Source organism: Microtus pennsylvanicus, chromosome 3 (genome assembly GCF_037038515.1).
Source record: "Microtus pennsylvanicus isolate mMicPen1 chromosome 3, mMicPen1.hap1, whole genome shotgun sequence".
In the NCBI taxonomy this organism is placed as follows: Eukaryota; Metazoa; Chordata; class Mammalia; order Rodentia; family Cricetidae; genus Microtus; species Microtus pennsylvanicus.
In genome coordinates, this window is record NC_134581.1 from 24,812,497 (window position 1) to 24,818,496 (window position 6,000).

A 6,000-nucleotide genomic window follows, 5' to 3' on the forward strand; every position below is an offset into this window, starting at 1 on the left:
GTTTGAGATAGGCCTGGACTACATAGTGATTTCCAGGACTCCATAGAAAGACCGTTCTTAAAAGAACAATCAGAAGAAAGAAAGCAGAAGGTATCATTGAGAGCATTAAATATTGAAACAATATTAAGCTGTCAATGATGGCACATGCCTTTAATCCTAGCAACCGAGAGACAGAGGCAGGTGGATCTCTGTGAGTTTGAGGCCAGCCTGGTCTACAATAGCTAGCTCTAGGTCAGGCTCCAAAACTTCAGAAGAAAAATCAAAGCACTAAAAATAAATATTTAGTATTCTATGTTCTATATTCTATTATTAATTAATAATATTTTGAAACATAATTTAACCATGATCCAAAGTGGTGTGTGGAGGATGACCTTGAACTTCTGATCATCCTATCTCTCTCCCACCACAGTGACCTGAGCACAGGGATGCCTTGCCCTATCTGGTTTCTGTTTGCTGGGTTTTGGACACAGTGTTTATTGCAGCTTATGTGAGTGTTCTACAGCCAAAGTGTATCTCCATCTCCAACTGTAGCGGTGTTAAAAAAATACACATTTCAACCCCCAAAACACCTAGCATTTAATTTCTACTTTAGTTACTGTAGGAATATGATGCAGACATGTATTTTAATTTAAACCAAAGACACATCATTACTGTCTGATATCCTCCTGTGAGAAGCTCACTGTTACATTGCGTGTCTTCTGAATCAACATGCCATGTCTCCCCCACCTTTCCTTCCTTCTTTCTCCTCCTTCTCTTCTTCATTTTCTTCCCCCTTTCCTTTTTCAATTCAGTATTAGGATCAAACCCTAAGCCTTTTGCATTCTAGGCAGCTGGTTGAGCACCTAGCCCCACCTTCAAACTCTTTGCCCCCATATTTAATGTATTTTCCCAGTTTCCATCTTTGCCTTCTGTGTTTGTTTTCATTTCCCAGCTGTACCACCTTCTCAGTGCTTCTTTCTAAGTTTTTTTACTTTGAGACAAGGTCTAGGTAAATTACCAGACCCGGCTTGAAATTGCTCTGTATAACAGGTTAGCCTTGCACCCGTGATTCTTTGACCTCAGCCTTCCTTGTAGCTGGTCAGAGGGGCTCACAGGACTCAGCCTAAGGCTTGGCTCCTATCATCAATTCAGTGCTCCCTCCTACTTCATAGCTGTTCACTCTGTTATTGTCCCTACTTGGAATTCTTCCTTAATCACAATTTCAGACAGCTTATTCTCAGAGCACCCTCTTCTAAATGCCCAATAAGTCTCCTAAATATAAAAATTCTATTACAGTTGGGCGGTGGTGGCACACAGCTTTAGTCCCACCACTTGGGATACAGACAGGTGGATATCTGAGAGTTTGAGGACAGCATCTTCTATAGAGTGAGTTCCAGGCAGGCTCCAAAACTACAGAGAAACCCTGTCTTGAAAAATAAAAATAAACAAATAACAGGTTTTTTTTGTGTGTGATAGATATATTTTCATTAATAATATCATCGGGTCCTTTCTCCCCTACTTCCTTGAGAGTTCAAGTCCATGAGTAGTTACTGCAATCACGTGCAACGACATGACCACTTGGTTACTTTTAGAAAGAATCTCAGTTAACTGAGTAAGGACTTCATTCAGAAAAAGGCATTTTGAAGGCCAAAGTGAATTGCACTCATTGTCTGCACTATCCAGCTACTTTCTATTATCTTTAGCAAGGAGTCCACACTAATTGGGGTTGGCCTTTATGCCACAGAGCAGGAAGTATTTTCTGTGGCAATGTAGACCATACTCTAACTAATAGCTACCTCCACTTGCACATCCATGTTTACGGCAGATCTATTCCTAATAGCCAGGAAACGGAATCAGCTGAGTTGTCTTTACTTTTCCTTGGCTGTGTTGAAATACCCTGATGACAGAACTTCAGGGAGAAAGAGCTGATTTCGGCTCAAGAGTTCAAGGCTACGTTATATCCGGTGAGACTGGTGAGGCCACTGGTGCTGGAACCTGCTGCTCACACTGCATCCAGTCAGAGAGAAGAGAGCAGGGATGCTGGTGCTCAGAGCACTTTCTCCTTCCCTGTGGATTAGGATTCCAGCCTAGGAAATGGTGCCACCTACAGTGGGCACCTCTTTCCATCTCAGTGAATGTGCTCAAGGTAGTCTCCCAGGACATGCTCAGAACTGCATTCCCCAGGGATTGCTCGGCTTCATCAACTTGACAGTGGAGACACCTTTACACTGTCTACTAAGTGGCGGATGGAGGTGAAAATGTGGTTTTTGCATAAGGTAGGATTTTATTCAGATACAAAGAAAACTGAAGTTACCAAAATGTGAAGAAAATTCAGAAAACTGACAAAATATACATACTAATGAGATAATCTATGCTTATAAGCAGGAGCCCTATGTTCTTTCTCATATGGACATCTTAGCTTCTAATTTTTATAAATTTTATAAATTTAGTTTTATAAATTTTTATAAGTATATTTAAGTGGAAGTAAAGTGTGTAGAGGTCAGAGAACAAGAAAGGACCTCGTGGGAAGAGATATAAGAGACCTTAGAAGAGAGGTGGGAGGGTACCAGAACCCATGGGACATGAAAATGGAAGGGGGTCGCTGAGGGTGCTTGGGGGCATTTAAACCAACATTGGGGGGCCAGAGAGATGAGTGAGAGGAGGCAATGGGAGAGGGTCAACTGCAACTGTGCTTGAAAATATCACAAGGAAACCTGTTACTTTGTACATAATTAAAATATCAAAAACCCAACTGTGATTTGACAGAATTGCAGCATCTTTTGAAACTTTTGTGTCTCTTCTTGAGGCTGGGAATCAGTAAATGAGGCCTGTCTACCCTGTCTCAGTCTCAGAACATAGTGGGAGACCATTTATATAGTTCACAAGGACCTGATACAAGGGGACATTTGAATCTTTTAAGCCTTGTTTAATGACCTGGGAAACTCTGACCAGTGAACACTGTAGGGATATAACCATTGTCCCTGGGCAAAGGAAAAGGACATTGACTATTCTGGCTTTTTTTTTAATATTTATTTATTTATTATGGATACAATATTCTGTTTGCATATATGCCTGCTAGAAGAGGACAGCAGACCTCATTACAGATAGATGGTTGTGAGCCACCATGTGGTTGCTGGGAATTGAACTCGGGTCCTTTGGAAGAACACGCAATGCTCTTAACCGCTGAGCCATCTCTCCAGCCCCCCTATTCTGGCTTTTAAATACATTGAGGAAGACATTTTCACGTTTGAGATAGTGTCTCCATCTATCGTCCAGGTGGTCTCAGATATACAGTTGACCCTCCCTCAGCTTCCTGAGGGCTGGGATTACAGGTGTGGGCTATGGTGACTGGTGTGTATGCTTAGTCATACAAATTCATATGCAAAGTGGGATCCTCACTTTTAAAATACCGTGAGTGCTTCATAGAGCTGGAGGAAAATTTTCAGTCAAGGGACCGAGGTTTACAGAGAAAACTGTGGTACTAGGAAAATGCATGAAGTATTTGAACTATCGTGTATATGTGCAGTCCTTTTTCTCTAGCAAAGGGACTAGACAAAGCTAACAGTGTTTAATGTAGAAATAATAGCACACATATCATTTAGAAAGCATCTCTACTGTGTAGTTCTTGGTGGTCTAGAACTAGCTAAGCAGACCAGGTTTGCCTTGGACTCAAAGATCTGCCTGTCTCTGTCCCCCAAGTGTTGGGGTTAAAGATATGAACCAATTACCCAGAGTGACTGTACTGATCCTATCGAATAATTTGGGAGATTTATGCCTGCAAAAATGTAATTACTAAGCAAACAGATACAAAATAACAACACTTATAAATTTTTATAGAAAAGGAGATAACATCCAAGATGCAGGAAAAGTAATGTTGACTAAAAACTGTGAAATCAAATAAATCCATTATATATATAATATATATATATATATATACATATATGAGTAAATTTATTTATATATCAGGAAAAGTAATGTTGACTAAAAACTGTGAAATGAAATAAATCCATTATATATCATATATATATACATATATGAGTAAAAATTTATTTATATATATTATATGTGATGTGGGGTCCCTAGCAGTAGGATGAGGATCTGTCCCTATTTCATGAGCTGACACACATATATGTATACACATACATATGTTTTAACTGTATGAGTGTTACTGCAACTCATGTGTGTCTGGTGCCCAAGGAGGCCAGAAGAAAGTTTTGGATCCCTTGGAATTGCGGTTAGAGATAGTGAGATGTTATGTGGGTGCTGTGAATTGGAACTGTGTCCTCTGGAAGAGCAGCCAGTGCTCTCAATCCCTAAGCCATCTCTCAGGTCCCAAAGCAAGTTTGTTTTTCTGCTATAGAGTTTTATTAAATTTTATTTTTGCCATTGTAGTGGCGTAAATGAAGGCAGACAGAAATTATAAGATTATATTCAGCTTTAATTAGTGAAAGACTCACAGAACCTGTGGTTCCAGCAGAGAACAGGAAATCAGAGGGTCGTGGGAGAGCACACCAGCAATATTTATTAGTAAAAAATATCCTCAGGCGACCCTGCCCTACAAGCAAGGTGATTGGCTGGGGCTACTCCTACATGCCATTCTTTATATGTTTTATAATTTTAAAAAAGTTGTATCTCATTATATAAATCAGTATCTTGTATTGTATATAAGCCACACATATTATCAAATTTTATGGAACATATATACATAGATTTTATTTCTTTTCTTGGTTTTTAGAGATAGGCTTTCTCTGTAGCTTTGGAGCCTGTCCTGGAACTAGCTCTTGCAGACCAGGCTGGCCTCGAACTCATAGAGATACACCTGCCTCTGCCTCCCGAGTGCTGGGATTAAAGGCGTGCGCCACCACCGCCCAGCTCATTTTTTTAATTTATTTTTCTTTCTTTTTTTATTATTACTTAAAAACATACCAATGTAAATTCTCCCTCCCTTGCCTCGTCCCAGTCGCCTCTGTCTCCCTCCATAGACCCTCCCCCATCCCTGCAACCCTAAGGGGGTGTCATGCACCCCATCCTGTGGAATGTCCAAGGCCATCCCTCTACATCTAGTTTGAGCAAGGTTTACATCCAAAGAGAATAGGATCCTATGAAGTCGGTATATGCACTAGAGACATCCCAGTGTCACTATCACTGGCCCCTCAGTCGGCCCCACCTGTCAACCCCCTTCAGAGGGGTTGGTTGTTCCCATGCTCGTTCACTCCCAGTGCAGTTGGAGTTGGTGGACTCCCATTAGCTCAGGCAAACTGTCTCAGTGGATGACCCCCTCATGGTCTTGAATTCCTTGCTCATACTCTCACTCCTTCTACTCTTCAACTGGATCTTGGGTGCTCAGTCCAGTGCTCCAATGTGGGTCATTGCCTCTGTTCCCATCTGTTGTTGGACGAAGGTCCTCTTATGTCCACCAAGTCACAAGTTGAGTTTAAAGAACATATAAGATGTTTTGAAATGAAAGAGGCATCAGTGAAGGGAATACTGTCTTCTAAGAAAAACAAGCAGAATTTTGAAAAGGATGAGGTATGACCTATCTGTAAGAGATACAAGGCTATGGAAATATAGACAGAGACATGGGGGAACACGTCATGGAACAGGACATCATTTCCCTCTTGGAGAGATTGGAGAGAGGTCCAGTGGCTTAAGACGATTCCTATTCTTCTCTTTTGTATAGAGACTCAGGATTCATACTCCTGAGCTACATCCCCAGCCCAGTGAGATATTTCATATATTGAGACTTGAAGCAGGAATTAACGTAAAGGTGTAGTTCACTGAGTCCCAAATGACAGATTTCTATGACAAACCTCATCCATGTGAAACTAAACTGAGCAGATTAATTACACAGCAGTACAGAGAAACTTTTCTTCAGGTTGATAAAATTCATATTTTGTTTGTATAATTTTAAACTTTTAATTTTTTTACATACCACCCACAGTTTCCCTTCCTCTCGTCCCTGTGCCTACCCCACCCACTTCTCAGAAACGGTAAGGCCTCCTATGGGGGAATCAACAAGGC